This window comes from Zea mays, chromosome 1 (genome assembly GCF_902167145.1).
Source record: "Zea mays cultivar B73 chromosome 1, Zm-B73-REFERENCE-NAM-5.0, whole genome shotgun sequence".
Lineage (NCBI taxonomy): Eukaryota > Viridiplantae > Streptophyta > Magnoliopsida > Poales > Poaceae > Zea > Zea mays.
Window position 1 is genome coordinate 43,144,901 of NC_050096.1, and position 17,183 is coordinate 43,162,083.

The 17,183-nt window shown below is 41.3% G+C and overlaps 1 long non-coding RNA gene across 1 annotated transcript; it reads left to right on the top strand.

Annotated features, from left to right (window-relative positions):
- The first annotated feature begins 877 nt into the window (after nt 1-877).
- Nucleotides 878-2,050, top strand: LOC109940963 (uncharacterized). The gene is made up of 3 exons (XR_004853152.1): nt 878-1,370; nt 1,455-1,840; nt 1,987-2,050. It is a non-coding gene; the product is annotated as an uncharacterized lncRNA (long non-coding RNA).
- The last annotated feature ends 15,133 nt before the right edge of the window (nt 2,051-17,183 follow it).

Sequence of the window (17,183 nt, forward strand, 5' to 3'; positions counted from 1 at the left end):
TCGCTGCCGCACCTTGAATCGCCTCGATGCTCCTCCCCTAATTCCTTAGCGATTGTTGTGGCTGGAGGTGCTGATCCGATATTGCCGTCTCCGATTGCGACAACGGGAGCGGGTGTACGCGGCGGATCAGGTGATCCCTTGCATCACAAAACGTTGCTGACGCCACCGCCTTCAATTCCACCTGGATCGCTGGTCACTCCTGATGCAGCCCAGCTGTTCCATCCGGTAAGAAAAAAACAATCAAAAATTGTTGCTCCACCGTGCGTGGTTTGTTGATTTTCTGTTGCATCGTTTGTTGCAAACTTGAGTCTCTGTTTTTACTCATTGATTACAATTGCATGGTGTGTTTGTGCTCCAGTTGCAACGTTTGTTGCTTGTTGATTGCAACTAGGTGTATACTCTAATTGCAAACTTGAGTCTCTGTTTTTACTCATTGATTACAATTGCATGGTGTGTTTGTGCTCGAGTTGCAACGTTTGTTGCTTGTTGATTGCAACTAGGTGTATCCTCTAATTGCAAACTTGAGTCTCTGTTTTTACTCACTGATTACAGTTGCATGGTGTGTTTGTGCTCCAGTTGCAATGTTTGTTGCTTGTTGATTGCAACTAGGTGTATCCTCTAATTGCAAACTTGAGTCTCTGTTTTTACTCACTGATTACAATTGCATGGTGTGTTTGTGCTCGAGTTGCAACGTTTGTTGCTTGTTGATTGCAACTAGGTGTATCCTCTAATTGCAAACTTGAGTCTCTGTTTTTACTCACTGATTACAATTGCATGGTGTGTTTGTGCTCGAGTTGCAACGTTTGTTGCTTGTTGATTGCAACTAGGTGTATCCTCTAATTGCAAAACTCATGATTGTGTGTTGTCCTGCAGGATGCAAACATACTTGATGTGTTTGTCCCCAGGGTGCAGCAAACATTTGATACAAAAGAAGAAGCCTACCTCTTTTACCTTGACTATGCAAAGTTGGCTGGTTTTAGTGTCAGGACAAAAAGGACTAGTAAAGAAACCACACACTGGGTTTGCAACCGTGAGGGGTTTCTGAAGCCAGGTCAAGAGAATGAGGAGCCTATGACAAATAAGACATCGATGAGAATTGGTTGCCCTGCTTATGTGAAGGTGAAGGAGGACAAGAAGCGCAATATTTGGTATTTTCATCATGTTCAGGAAGCACACAATCACAAACTTGAACCCTCACCAAGGATGGTGAGATATATGCATTCTCATAAGCAGAGGGAGGCAGCGTTGGATGACCTGTTTGCAATCATGTCAAAGAGTGGTGTGCCAACACAGGCAGCAATGAATGTAATGTCAGAATTATTTGGAGGCCGTCAAAACTGGCCGTTCACAGAGAAAGATGTCCATAACAAGTAGGTCATAAAAAAACTGACATCATATCTTTGTGCGATATATTGACAACAACATCTTCATTTGTTTTTTCTTTTATGATACAGGAAAGCTGAGCAAGCAAGGGAGGAGAGGGATGGTGACATGGATAAACTGTTCCAATTTTTCAGGGAGTGCAAAGAACACAATGAATACTTTTAGTGGGATGTGGATTTTGAACCAAAAACAAATGTGCTTCGGAGCATTTTTTGGTGTCATGCAAGTCAGCGTGCAGAATACAAGGATTTTGGGGATGTAGTCACATTTGACACAACACACAAGACTAACAACACGCATATGCCGTTGGCCATGTTTGTGGGTTGCAGCAATAATTTGAAAAATGTGTCCTTTGGCCAAGCACTTCTTCGGGATGAAACAATAGACACATTCAGATGGCTTTTTGAGACCTTTAAAAGTTGCATGGGTGGTCAGCAACCTTTTGTGATTCTTACAGGTATGCTTTGGCTACAAAAAAATGCTTGTCACATAATTACTGTTGTGTTGTTGCAACTGTATCTTTGAAGATGATTGCAATATTTTAAACTGCTTGATTGCAAACCTATTGGGGTTTTTTTGCTGATTTTTATTTTTGACAAACAGATGAAGATGCAGCGATGAAGGAAGCAATAAGGATTGTGTTTAACAAGACACAACACCGAAATTGACGATGGCACATAACCAGAACATGGGATTACGAACTCGAGGAGCTGTACAAATTGCACAATGATAATAATCTAAAGGAGAAACTGTAGTCCCTGATAAACTATCCTCTGGGGCCCACACAATTTGAGGTGGAGTGGAATAAGCTGGTGGATGAATGTGGCATAAGAGAACACCCTGCAATTGTTGCATTGTGGCAGAAAAGGAAGAGATGGATAGCAACATATTTCAAAGGCATGTACTGTGGGCGAATGACTTCCACCCAGAGATCTGAGAGCCAAAACAGGGTTTTGAAAGATGGTTATGTTAACAATGTGGCAAGCCTGCATATATTTGCAAAGAGGGTGCTTGACTCGATTCAGCACACAGACCACATAGATGCTGGGGAGTCACACTACTCACAGGTATTTGCCCACACCCCTGAATTTTTTGGTCTAATTGTAAAAAAACTGTTAAACATAAATGATTCCAACTGCTGGTGTGGTGTGATTGCAACTACTGTATAATTCTACCCAAATATCTGTTAAAAAATGTAAACAAAATGATTGCAACTACTGGTGTGTTGTAATTGCAACTGCTGGTGTGGTGTGGATGCAAACACTGAATAACTCTGGGGAATTTTGTTAAACAAACAATGATTACAACTGTTGTCTGGTGTAATTGCAACTGATGGTCTAGTGTGATTGCAACTTCTATATAACTATGCCCAAAAATCGGTTAAACAAACAATGATTACAACTGCTGTCTCGTGTAATTGCAACTGCTCTATGATGTGATTGCAACTGCTGGTCTTAATGCAGACTGAAGTTGTCAGAGCCTGCAAATCAAGATTTGATGAGCAACTCAGCAGGGTGTACACCAGGGCTGTGTACAATGAATACAAGAGGGAATATATTAACAGCACAACTTTTGTGATAGAGCCTGATCCGGGAGTGGAATGCGGTTACTTGGTGAAACATGAGAAAGGCGATGGGACATTTTGCTGGGCACAACACGCATTCAAGGTGGTGGCTGACAAAGCAGCAGGCGTGTATAAATGCGAATGCATGCAGTGGGAGCATACAGGTGAGATGAATTGCAACCTCATTACATTAAAAAAATTAAACATTGATGTTCCTGCATATTTACATGCAAATTGCAACAAAAAAATGCAGGTCTGTTCTGCATGCACATAATAAAGGCATTCACCCACCTCCAAGTCCAAAACATACCTGAAAAGTACATTCTGAAGCGATATACACGTAATGCAAGATCTGTGGTTCCGTGGGACCGGCACGATGTGAGTGTTGGTGGTCAAAATGAGACAGAGCAGTCAAGGTTGTCGAAGCTGCTGCCAAAGTTAATGCGACTGGGAAGAGCGGGAAGCAAATCTGATAGAGCATACACTGAAACTATCAGGCACATCGACATGATAACTCCTGGGATTGAGCTTCTACGAACAACGGAGATTGGTCCGATTGGTCCGGATGAAGCAACAAATACTGAGTTGCAGCAAGATGCAGAAGGACGGCGGAATATTGGTCCCATTGCACCAACACAACAAAGTTCTGACAACAATATAGAACTTGTTGTGATGCCAACTGGACCTACACCACCACCAGAATCGGGCCTGAATCCAGATTCTGCAAACTGCCTCACTGATCTAAGATTGACTGAACCGCCAGTGTCGCGCACGAAGGGTAGGAAGTCTGCCAGTGGGGCTAAATGTGCTAAAAATAGTGTGGAACCTGCTAATCCATACAGCACATATAGTGGTGGTCAGGGCATAAGAGAGTGCCAAACCTGCCATGTTAGGGGACACTATAGCACAACATGCCCTCAGAACCCAAACAGAAGCAGAGCGGCCGAGAACAAGGACAAAAAGAGAAGTGCGAAAACTGTAGGTTGGACTCCAAGAAAAAGAGGTCGCCCAACAATAAAAAAAGGACTAGATGGGAATCAAGATGAGGCACAGAGTGAGGGGGATGATACACAGCAATTTGGGTGCACTATGGCGGTGCAGGAGTCAGCAGCACACGCGGTGATTGCAAGAATTAGGAGGGCGACAACTTGCCATGTTAATTACCAGGACAAAAGTGATTAAGGATGACTATGAATCTGACTGAATCTCCAATGTAATATTTCAATTTTATCTTATTTTATAACTCTGTGTAAGTTAAACTCAATAATGACTGTGTGACTGTTCGGAAAACAGTGGACACACATGACCAACCAATTGCAACATCGTAGTTGCGCTGATTGCAACTGTATGTATACACTGAATAATACATGAATCTGTGTTATCTGTTTACGTCTCGACATATAATTAAAATATATCTTGTTTTATTATCATATAACAGTTGCTACTACTCATAAACAGGTTTGCAAAGTTTGCCATCATGCTGGTTACCAAACATAGAAATAAAAATGAGTGGTCATGGTCAGTTGCAACTACGATTACAATTTCAGTTGCAACTGTAACATATACGCTGGTTGCAACTGCCTCATATGGAAGGGCTCCACCTCGCCGGTGGGTACAGAACACAAACATATACATTGGTTGCAACTGCAATGGCTGGGATTTTTCAAACAATATTGGAATCTGCAGTTTAGAGTACGATAACAACTAGATGAATAGACCAGTTGCAAATGGAACCAGTGCGCTGGTTGCAACCTAAACAACATTACTGGATTGTTTCTGGAGATAACATAACACAACTGATTGTTTCTGACTACTGCATAACACAACAGATTGTTTTTGCATGAATCTAATTGTTCGACTGACTACTATCCCATTCAATTGGCAACGGACGACCACCAATTCTAAACTTATCAAGCGAACCAGGAATTTCAGCTTGGTTCAAAGGGTGGAAGATCTCGTAATGCAACAGCTCACATCTGTATATCGGGCCCTTGAACTGCAATGGCATAAAAACATCATAATGGTCAGTGACTATATTATGATGCACACATAGAAAACACACAAAAAAGCACCAAAACAGATAGAAAATCAGTTGACAGCATGGCTAACCGGATTGATTTCCTTGGTCATTTTGTCCCCATCATAATATTCCATGTACTTCCATACAAAAAAAAGACAATCGCTTTGACCTGCTTGCTTTGACACATCAATAAAAGGCCGCCTCCACTTGCTAACTCTGGGTAACTTGAGGTTGGAAACTTTCTGGAAGGCTGCATCAATGATTGGGATTTTGGCAAAGACAACCTTGTGCCGTTCTTCCTGATTAGAACAATTCAGGAAGTAGTCGTTCGAGTCCAGCACATCAATACGTTTATGGATAAAATTGAAGCAATATACAAAATAGTGAACACCATCTTTGATAGGGACAAAAACCTGGTGCAAGGAAGGAGTAGAAAACTAATTACTAAAAATGGAAAACATATATGAAAAAAGAAGTTGCAAGAAAAAGTATAGATAGTTGCAAAGTATGTGTCCTGGTGATTGCAACTGTAAATGATGGAAAGTAAAAAATTGTAGGTATGAAAAAAGTGGGTTGGGGAAAAGGTCTGCTAACCAATTTTGCTCTTGACAAATCATAGTTTTCGCACTCAGACATCAGATGATTCCATACATATATGAATTCTTCCGTCTCAGATTTATCAGCGTTGAGTACTGCTTCACACGTTGATACATTGAACTGTATGTGTTTTCCAGTTTGGAGAATAAATAAAAAAGAGAAATGATAAATGATTAAATTAGTTTAAACACATAAATGCAAGACAGTATACAAAAAATACATGGTTTTGGAGAAGAAACTTACATAAAAACCAGTGGTCAGAAACACTCTGTATCCACAAGAATCAACCTTGTGCACAATATCATCATGTCGCATGCAGTGCACGAAAAAGTCTATGATTCCTGACTCACCAAGGGTGTCATTAGAAAAAGATGTTAAAATTTCCTCGCCAGTTAGTCCAACAAGAAGGCCAAACTCCAACAAAATTCTCCTGCATCAACAAAAAAAAGAAAAAACATATGGATTAGTGAGAAGAACAGGAGAATGTGCAACTGCTGGTGTGCTGTGATTGCAACTGTTGGTCTAGTGTGATTTCAAAGTACTGAATAACTCTGGGAAATTCTGTTACACAAATATGATTGCAAACTACTGGTGTAGTATAATTGCAACTAGTGTGTTGTAATTGCATGTACTATATAACTCTGTGAAATTCTTTTTAAATAAAAATGATTGCAACTTCTGTTATGGTGTGATTGCAACCACGCATTAGGTGCGATTGCTACTGCTATATAAGTAACTAACTGTTCAAGAAAAATAATTGCTACTTGGTTAGAATTGCAAAATAAAAAGTAAATAGCAATTGCAACTTGGGAAAAACAAAAAAAACTTTTCAGCTCAGGATCAGATGCGATCTTCCGCCTAAGTGCAACAGCCTTGGCCAGGGGTATCTCAGGTCGATTACGAGGGATCTTGAACGGGGATATGTACTCCCTAGGCTTCTTCAGCACTCTATCACCTAGGCGCTTGAATATCATCCTTTGAAACTCACTGAAATCAGTCTGGCCTACTGAGACTTCGTCTTGAGAAAGTCGGATTGGTTGGGTCAAATTGTTGATATCATCATCAGACTCCGCTGGGAACTGGATATCATCAAATGATGAGCTGGGTCCTGCCTGGCCATCAATGCTCTTCTCCAAACTATCAATCTCAGCTTTGGCCTCCTGACGAAGCATGTTCAACCTATCCTCGTACTGTTGGCGCTGTTCAGCATATTCTTTTGACATTTGTAACTGGAACATCTTCTTTAACTTGGCAGCGGGCACCGGCTTTTTCAAAGCTTTGATGTTGTCCTTTAGCTGTTTCTGGATTGCAACCTGTATCCTTTTCTCCTCCGCTTCAACCTTCTTCTCGGTATCAGCCTTCTTCTTCACAACTTCTTCAGTTGCAGCCATTCTCTTAATCTCAGCTTCTTCAGCCTCAGCCTTTCTCTTAATCTCAGCTTCTTCGGTCTCAGCCTTTCTCTTAATCTCAGCTTCTTCGGCCTCAGCCTTTCTCTTATCCTCAGCTTCTTCTTCCTTCTTTTTCTCAGCTTCTTCAGCTACAACCTTTCTCTTGATCTTAGCTACTTCGGCCTCAGCCTTTCTCTTATTCTCAGCTTCTTCTGCCTTCTTCTTATCAGCTTGTTCGGCTTCAGCCTTTCTCTTCTCAGCCTCCTCAGCTTCAGCATTCTTCATCTCGATCTCAGCCTTCTTCTTCTCAGCCTCTGCCTTCTGTGTGTTGGCAACTTGAATGGACCTATCGCTCCTCCTTGAGTAAGTTATATGATCCTGGTGCAGTTGAGTAGAATAGCCAAATTAACATATTTGTATTATGAAAGTGAATCATTTATATTATGGGTAAAAAAGTGATTGAAAGCACAAAGTGATGTATATGGGTAAAATTGCAACTTGTATGGTGGGTGGTTGCAACAATAATATTATATTGTATGCAATAAAAAATACCTGCTCCTGCTCTAGTGTCAATTGCAACGGGACTCCGTATAATTTCTTCACCATCACCTCCTCTAGATTGGTCCTCCGGTGCAATTGAACTAGTTCCTGCTCCTGCATACAAATTTAAAAAATGATTGTAAACACATATTGATGTGTCTGGGCAAATTGCAACTTGTATGGTGGGTGCTTGCAAACAATAATATTATCCTATATGCAACAAAAAATACCTGCTCCTACTCTAGGGTCGTTCTTCACCTTCCTCCTGCGCTCTTTGGCAGCTCGCTTCTCAACGATAGCGTTAGCGATAAGCTTCTGAATGCTAGTGTAGCACTCGTGGTGAGCTTTTGCCATAAGGTCGCGGGATATTGTTGAATACTTCACAGCCTTCTGTGCGTACGACTGGGCTTCACTAGTGCTTTCATCAAACGCCTTCAAGATGTTCAGCGCATCTGACTTCCTACTCCTTCCAACTAAATCAGTAATACTCTGACCAAAAGAAGATCTAAAGCTAGGGTACTGGTAAAAGAATGGGGGTTGGATATTGAAGGAAGCATGACCGACGAGATCATGAGATGTGCCAAGCACATCAGCAAATGTCCCAGTAGGTGCTGCTGTTGCTACTGGGACAGATGCTGCTGCTACTGGGTTAGGTGCTGCTGTTGGATTAGGGACTGCTACTGGGGCAGGTGCTGGTACTGGAGCATGTAATATTGCTAGAGCACCAATGGGGACGTCGTAGCACGTGTCAGTGATACTTCTCAACTGAAAGTAAAAAAATAATGATAAAATGATAAATGAATAACAAATTGCAACTATTGTGGAGTATCATTTGCAACTTACCCTGAGGTGTCCAAACTCAGTGGTCCCAGGAGGAACATCTCCCCTGAGATCCATATTTGCTATAGCATCAATCATCTTGGAGTCCAAGAAAGCACATCGAGGGATTGAAAAAGGACTTGTGTCTAATCCATGTTGCAGGTTGTCGACATAAAGCATCTGCATGTTTTTAACATTAGGAAAAAGACACATGGGTATTTTAGGTTGAATTCATATAATGAAAAAAAGTAAACCAAATTGGCACAGGTGCAATAAGCCAGTTGAAATAGAAAATACTAAAATTATTGCTACTTTATGAACAACATAAATTACAAAATACATGTGAATGTGTGAACTAAGTTATCATAAAAAAAATAAAAAAAATGCCCTCAAATTGCAACTTGTAACATATGACAGTTGTAACAGTAAACATAAAAAATTACTACTTGTGTAATTGGAAGAGTAAGTTGCAAGGGCAAAAATTGAATGTGTGTGTTGAGCTTACAGCTACAAAGATCCCGCATCCACTGATGGGTGCATTAATGCCTTTCTCCGCAAAATCCTTTCTATAAAGACGAGCAGCTATGCTCAGCCTGTCTACTACAGCTTTGCACCAGTTCTTGTTGCCCATGTTCTGGATGTCCTGAGTGTACTTCACATCATCAATCCTGATGCGAGTGTCAGTATTGGAGAATAGCAGACACTGAAATGCTGCCATGAAAAAGGCTCTCAGGCCCAGCTCCCCATTGAGAGTCCTCTTCTGCAATCTATCAGTGATAACAGATATATTGATACCAGATATGCGTCTATAAGATTTGCCACAAATTTGCTCCCCCAGCTCGTCCCGCAAGGCACGAGCATCTGCATCAGACATGGGGGGCGGATCACTGCCAACGTTTGGTAACTGCAAAACACACCAAACACTGTGTTCGGTGATTTGAATCTCTTTTCCACCACCAATCTCTAATTTCATCGTTTCTGGGTTAAGCTTCCGCATCAGCCAGCTGAGCAACTTTCTCGACAATAAGTGCGGCTTGAATCTCAGCAAGCCGCCAAACCCTTTAGCAACCACTTCACTTTTCAATTCATCAGATAGAGAATTCACAAGCTTTATAAACTTCCCAGGTGAGCATCGAATAGCTCGTGTCTTAGTTATACCCTTATTTTCATCTCCACCAACAATACCAACATTGTCATCACCAGACCCATCGCCACCAGGAACAAACTCTCTGTCTTTTTCATCATCACTTTCGGCATCTTGTATAGGAGGGACTTTCAACCTTAATCTCTTCTTCCTTTCATTCAATTCATTTTTATCTAATTGCTTTCTCTTGTTTTCAACACGGGGAGAGCGACGGACAGCATGAGCGCCTTGCTGGCCTGTGACATTCTAATCTTGATCCATTATAAAAAACACTGAAAAAATGGGAATGAAAAAACATGAGGGCACAAACACATGGTACAGATCTCATAACCAAAAATTGCTAATCAACAAACTAAAACACACAGTACAAAAATAGGAACAAAAAATAGTTGCAATAGACACTAATGCTGCACACATACATTAGTACTGGGACAGAATTGCAACATGCGCCATAAGCCAGTTGCAACAAGACTGCTAAAAAAATTACTACTGGGACAGTTGCAACAGTGAATTTAAACAAATAACTAGTTGTATACAAGCACAATTATAAAAGACAGTAATGATGTATGTGGTCTGAAAGTAAAAATTATACAGTTGCAACTTATGTCATGGACCAGTTGCAACAAAAGGTACACTGCAGTTACAAAAGAAGTGGAAACATCTGAGATTATAATCTAGAACACAAACTACTTATTCAAAAATGAAATGTATCCGCATAAAATACAACAATTAATAATTCCAATCAACGAATAATACTAGTTGCAACACTTGGGGAAAAAATGGGGTTTACCTGTCTATTACCGAAAATAACAAAACAAATCCAAAAAATGGGGACAGAGAAATGGGAGAGAGAGCGGATGCGCTTACACGGCGGGCGCGCGCGCAAACTACTCCGGCGCGGGCTACGTCGACGTTCGCGGTCTACGTCTCAGGCGAGCAAACGATTCTGACGGGAGCGGAGGATCCGTTCGCAGAGAAGTGTGGAGGGGGCCGGAGCTGGGAACGAGCGGGAGCGTGCGGGAGCGTGCGGGATGGACGAAGACGGGAACGGGAGCGAGCGCACAACGGCTACGGCGAGGGCTAGGTCGCCGGAGAAGAGAATGGATTGAGCCGTACGCGGAGGGCCGGGAAAGTGGAAAAGGCGCAGTCGGGCACAGGGAAGTGAAAAGGCACAATATCGGTTCCGCTGCGTCGGTTCGGCTGTGTGGATCGGTTGGGTCGGACCATGTGCACCCGCACGCTCCCGCACGCTCCCGCTCGTTCCCAGCTCCGGACCCCTCCACACTTCTCCGCGAACGGATCCTCCGCTCCCGTCAGAATCGTTTGCTCGCCTGAGACGTAGACCGCGAACGTCGACGTAGCCCGCGCCGGAGTAGTTTGCGCGCGCCCGCCGTATAAGCGCATCCGCTCTCTCTCCCATTTCTCTGTCCCCATTTTTTGGATTTGTTTTGTTATTTTCGGTAATAGGCAGGTAAACCCCATTTTTTCCCCAAGTGTTGCAACTAGTATTATTTGTTGATTGGAATTATTAATTGTTGTATTTTATGCAGATACATTTCATTTTTGAATAAGCAGTTTGTGTTCTAGATTATAATCTCAGATGTTTCCACTTCTTTTGTAACTGCAGTGTACCTTTTGTTGCAACTGGTCCATGACATAAGTTGCAACTGTATAATTTTTACTTTCAGACCACATACATCATTACTGTCTTTTATAACTGTGCTCGTATACAACTAGTTATTTGTTTAAATTCACTGTTGCAACTGTCCCAGTAGTAATTTTTTTAGCAGTCTTGTTGCAACTGGCTTATGGCGCATGTTGCAATTCTGTCCCAGTACTAATGTATGTGTGCAGCATTAGTGTGTATTGCAACTATTTTTTGTTCCTATTTTTGTACTGTGTTTTAGTTTGTTGATTAGCAATTTTTGGTTATGAGATCTGTGCCATGTGTTTGTGCCCTCATGTTTTTTTTCATTCCCATTTTTTCAGTGTTTTTTATAATGGATCAAGATTAGAATGTCACAGGCCAGCAAGGCGCTCATGCTGTCCGTCGCTCTCCCCGTGTTGAAAACAAGAGAAAGCAATTAGATAAAAATGAATTGAAGGAAAGGAAGAAGAGATTAAGGTTGAAAGTCCCTCCTATACAAGATGCCGAAAGTGATGATGAAAAAGACACAGAGTTTGTTCCTGGTGGCGATGGGTCTGGTGATGACAATGTTGGTATTGTTGGTGGAGATGAAAATAAGGGTATAACTAAGACACGAGCTATTCGATGCTCACCTGGGAAGTTTATAAAGCTTGTGAATTCTCTATCTGATGAATTGAAAAGTGAAGTGGTTGCTAAGGGGTTTGGCAACTTGCTGAGATTCAAGCCGCACTTATTGTCGAGAAAGTTGCTCAGCTGGCTGATGCGGAAGCTTAACCCAGAAACGATGAAATTAGAGATTGGTGGTGGAAAAGAGATTCAAATCACCGAACACAGTGTTTGGTGTGTTTTGCAGTTACCAAACGTTGGCAGTGATCCGCCCCCCATGTCTGATGCAGATGCTCGTGCCTTGCAGGACGAGCTGGGGGAGCAAATTTGTGGCAAATCTTATAGACGCATATCTGGTATCAATATATCTATTATCACTGATAGATTGCAGAAGAGGACTCTCAATGGGGAGCTGGGCCTGAGAGCCTTTTTCATGGCAGCATTTCAGTGTCTGCTATTCTCCAATACTGACACTCGCATCAGGATTGATGATGTGAAGTACACTCAGGACATCCAGAACATGGGCAACAAGAACTGGTGCAAAGCTGTAGTAGACAGGCTGAGCATAGCTGCTCGTCTTTATAGAAAGGATTTTGCGGAGAAAGGCATTAATGCACCCATCAGTGGATGCGGGATCTTTGTAGCTGTAAGCTCAACACACACATTCAATTTTTGCCCTTGCAACTTACTCTTCCAATTACACAAGTAGTAATTTTTTATGTTTACTGTTACAACTGTCATATGTTACAAGTTGCAATTTGAGGGCATTTTTTTTATTTTTTTTTATGATAACTTAGTTCACACATTCACATGTATTTTGTAATTTATGTTGTTCATAAAGTAGCAATAATTTTAGTATTTTCTATTTCAACTGGCTTATTGCACCTGTGCCAATTTGGTTTACTTTTTTTCATTATATGAATTCAACCTAAAATACCCATGTGTCTTTTTCCTAATGTTAAAAACATGCAGATGCTTTATGTCGACAACCTGCAACATGGATTAGACACAAGTCCTTTTTCAATCCCTCGATGTGCTTTCTTGGACTCCAAGATGATTGATGCTATAGCAAATATGGATCTCAGGGGAGATGTTCCTCCTGGGACCACTGAGTTTGGACACCTCAGGGTAAGTTGCAAATGATACTCCACAATAGTTGCAATTTGTTATTCATTTATCATTTTATCATTATTTTTTTACTTTCAGTTGAGAAGTATCACTGACACGTGCTACGGCGTCCCCATTGGTGCTCTAGCAATATTACATGCTCCAGTACCAGCACCTGCCCCAGTAGCAGTCCCTAATCCAACAGCAGCACCTAACCCAGTAGCAGCAGCATCTGTCCCAGTAGCAACAGCAGCACCTACTGGGACATTTGCTGATGTGCTTGGCACATCCCATGATCTCGTCGGTCATGCTTCCTTCAATATCCAACCCCCATTCTTTTACCAGTACCCTAGCTTTAGATCTTCTTTTGGTCAGAGTATTACTGATTTAGTTGGAAGGAGTAGGAAGTCAGATGCGCTGAACATCTTGAAGGCGTTTGATGAAAGCACTAGTGAAGCCCAGTCGTACGCACAGAAGGCTGTGAAGTATTCAACAATATCCCGCGACCTTATGGCAAAAGCTCACCACGAGTGCTACACTGGCATTCAGAAGCTTATCGCTGACGCTATCGTTGAGAAGCGAGCTGCCAAAGAGCGCAGGAGGAAGGTGAAGAACGACCCTAGAGTAGGAGCAGGTATTTTTTGTTGCATATAGGATAATATTATTGTTTGCAAGCACCCACCATACAAGTTGCAATTTGCCCAGACACATCAATATGTGTTTACAATCATTTTTTAAATTTGTATGCAGGAGCAGGAACTAGTTCAATTGCACCGGAGGACCAATCTAGAGGAGGTGATGGTGAAGAAATTATACGGAGTCCCGTTGCAATTGACACTAGAGCAGGAGCAGGTATTTTTTATTGCATACAGTATAATATTATTGTTGCAACCACCCACCATACAAGATGCAATTTTACCCATATACATCACTTTGTGCTTTCAATCACTTTTTTAAATTTGTATGGAGGATCGGGAACTACTTCAAATGTACCGGAAGACCAATCTGGAGGAGGTGATAGTGAAGAAATACAGTTGGATTGCAGTGGTGGAGATCTTGATGACAGCTTAGATTTTACGAGAACCCCATTGTGTGGTGATGACATTGATCTGGAAGAGGGAAATTTGAATAGAAGTAAGCCTACCTATGTCTTCCATGCTTAAAAAATGTTTTCTCTCATCTTGATTATTCCTTTTTTCATTTATATTTTTTATTCTTTCCCCTGGCAGCACCTCCTGATTTACGTGGGTCAATCCGAAGTATTGATGATATATTGCAAATGATGTATTCCCCAGAGCACTTTGCAAGCATTGATGGCGATGTTAGTTTATTGTGTTTTTTTATTACCATCAACTCCTTTTTTCTGATTAATATTATGCTTTTTCCCCTTTTTCTACAATTACAGTCCCCTCCCAATAGCCAGCCGACTCGTGCACCACGAATTACTGTTCGCAAGAGGAAGGCTTCCTCAAACCCCCCTGGCAATGATCAACGGCCTGTGGTAAGATCATCTGATACCCATGTGAAAGCAGTCCATAGTTGCAATCGGGCCCCACCTATTGTAGTAATCATAGCCTATACCAACTTGCAATTAATCATATATTATGAACAGGGAGCACCTGAGACAGAAGAGGAGCCTCTGAGCAGGGACACTGGGATGCAGCATCCTACTGCCCAGGTATGTTCATGCAATTCGTGTCTTTTTTTTATAATATAAATGATTCACTTTTATAATACAAATATGTTAATTTGGCTATTCTACTCAACTGCACCAGGATCATATAACTTACTCAAGGAGGAGCGATAGGTCCATTCAAGTTGCCAACACACAGAAGGCAGAGGCTGAGAAGAAGAAGGCTGAGATCGAGATGAAGAATGCTGAAGCTGAGGAGGCTGAGAAGAGAAAGGCTGAAGCCGAACAAGCTGATAAGAAGAAGGCAGAAGAAGCTGAGAATAAGAGAAAGGCTGAGGCCGAAGTAGTTGAGATCAAGAGAAAGGCTGTAGCTGAAGAAGCTGAGAAGAAGAAGGAAGAAGAAGCTGAGGATAAGAGAAAGGCTGAGGCCGAAGAAGCTGAGATTAAGAGAAAGGCTGAGGCCGAAGACGCTGAGATTAAGAGAAAGGCTGAGGCTGAAGAAGCTGAGATTAAGAGAATGGCTGCAACTGAAGAAGTTGTGAAGAAGAAGGCTGATACCGAGAAGAAGGTTGAAGCGAAGGAGAAAAGGATACAGGTTGCAATCCAGAAACAGCTAAAGGACAACATCAAAGCTTTGAAAAAGCCGGTGCCCGCTGCCAAGTTAAAGAAGATGTTCCAGTTACAAATGTCAAAAGAATATGCTGAGCAGCGCCAACAGTACGAGGATAGGTTGAACATGCTTCGTCAGGAGGCCAAAGCTGAGATTGATAGTTTGGAGAAGAGCATTGATGGCCAGGCAGGACCCAGCTCATCATTTGATGATATCCAGTTCCCGGCGGAGTATGATGATGATATCAACAATTTGACCCAACCAATCCGACTTTCTCAAGACGAAGTCTCAGTAGGCCAGGCTGATTTCAGTGAGTTTCAAAGGATGATATTCAAGCGCCTAGGTGATAGAGTGCTGAAGAAGCCTAGGGAGTACATATCCCCGTTCAAGATCCCTCGTAATCGACCTGAGATACCCCTGGCCAAGGCTGTTGCACTTAGGCGGAAGATCGCATATGATCCTGAGCTGAAAAGGTTTTTTTGTTTTTCCCAAGTTGCAATTGCTATTTACTTTTTATTTTGCAATTCTAACCAAGTAGCAATTATTTTTCTTGAACAGTTAGTTACTTATATAGCAGTAGCAATCGCACCTAATGCGTGGTTGCAATCACACCATAACAGAAGTTGCAATCATTTTTATTTAAAAAGAATTTCACAGAGTTATATAGTACATGCAATTACAACACACTAGTTGCAATTATACTACACCAGTAGTTTGCAATCATATTTGTGTAACAGAATTTCCCAGAGTTATTCAGTACTTTGAAATCACACTAGACCAACAGTTGCAATCACAGCACACCAGCAGTTGCACATTCTCCTGTTCTTCTCACTAATCCATATGTTTTTTCTTTTTTTTGTTGATGCAGGAGAATTTTGTTGGAGTTTGGCCTTCTTGTTGGACTAACTGGCGAGGAAATTTTAACATCTTTTTCTAATGACACCCTTGGTGAGTCAGGAATCATAGACTTTTTCGTGCACTGCATGCGACATGATGATATTGTGCACAAGGTTGATTCTTGTGGATACAGAGTGTTTCTGACCACTGGTTTTTATGTAAGTTTCTTCTCCAAAACCATGTATTTTTTGTATACTGTCTTGCATTTATGTGTTTAAACTAATTTAATCATTTATCATTTCTCTTTTTTATTTATTCTCCAAACTGGAAAACACATACAGTTCAATGTATCAACGTGTGAAGCAGTACTCAACGCTGATAAATCTGAGACGGAAGAATTCATATATGTATGGAATCATCTGATGTCTGAGTGCGAAAACTATGATTTGTCAAGAGCAAAATTGGTTAGCAGACCTTTTCCCCAACCCACTTTTTTCATACCTACAATTTTTTACTTTCCATCATTTACAGTTGCAATCACCAGGACACATACTTTGCAACTGTCTATACTTTTTTCTTGCAACTTCTTTTTTCATATATGTTTTCCATTTTTAGTAATTAGTTTTCTACTCCTTTCTTGCACCAGGTTTTTGTCCCTATCAAAGATGGTGCTAACTATTTTGTATATTGCTTCAATTTTATCCATAAACGTATTGATGTGCTGGACTCAAACGACTACTTCCTGAATTGTTCTAATCAGGAAGAACGACACAAGTCTTTGCCAAAATCCCAATCATTGATGCAGCCTTCCAGAAAGTTTCCAACCTCAAGTTACCCAGAGTTAGCAAGTGGAGGCGGCCTTTTATTGATGTGCCAAAGCAAGCAGGTCAAAGCGATTGTCTTTTTTTGTATGGAAGTAAATGGAATATTATGATGGGGACAAAATGACCAAGGAAATCAATCCGGTTAGCCATGCTGTCAACTGATTTTCTATCTGTTTTGGTGCTTTTTTGTGTGTTTTCTATGTGTGCATCATAATATAGTCACTGACCATTATGATGTTTTTATGCCATTGCAGTTCAAGGGCCCGATATACAGATGTGAGCTGTTGCATTACGAGATCTTCCACCCTTTGAACCAAGCTGAAATTCCTGGTTCGCTTGATAAGTTTAGAATTGGTGGTCGTCCGTTGCCAATTGAATGGGATAGTAGTCAGTCGAACAATTAGATTCATGCAAAAACAATCTGTTGTGTTATGCAGTAGTCAGAAACAATCAGTTGTGTTAT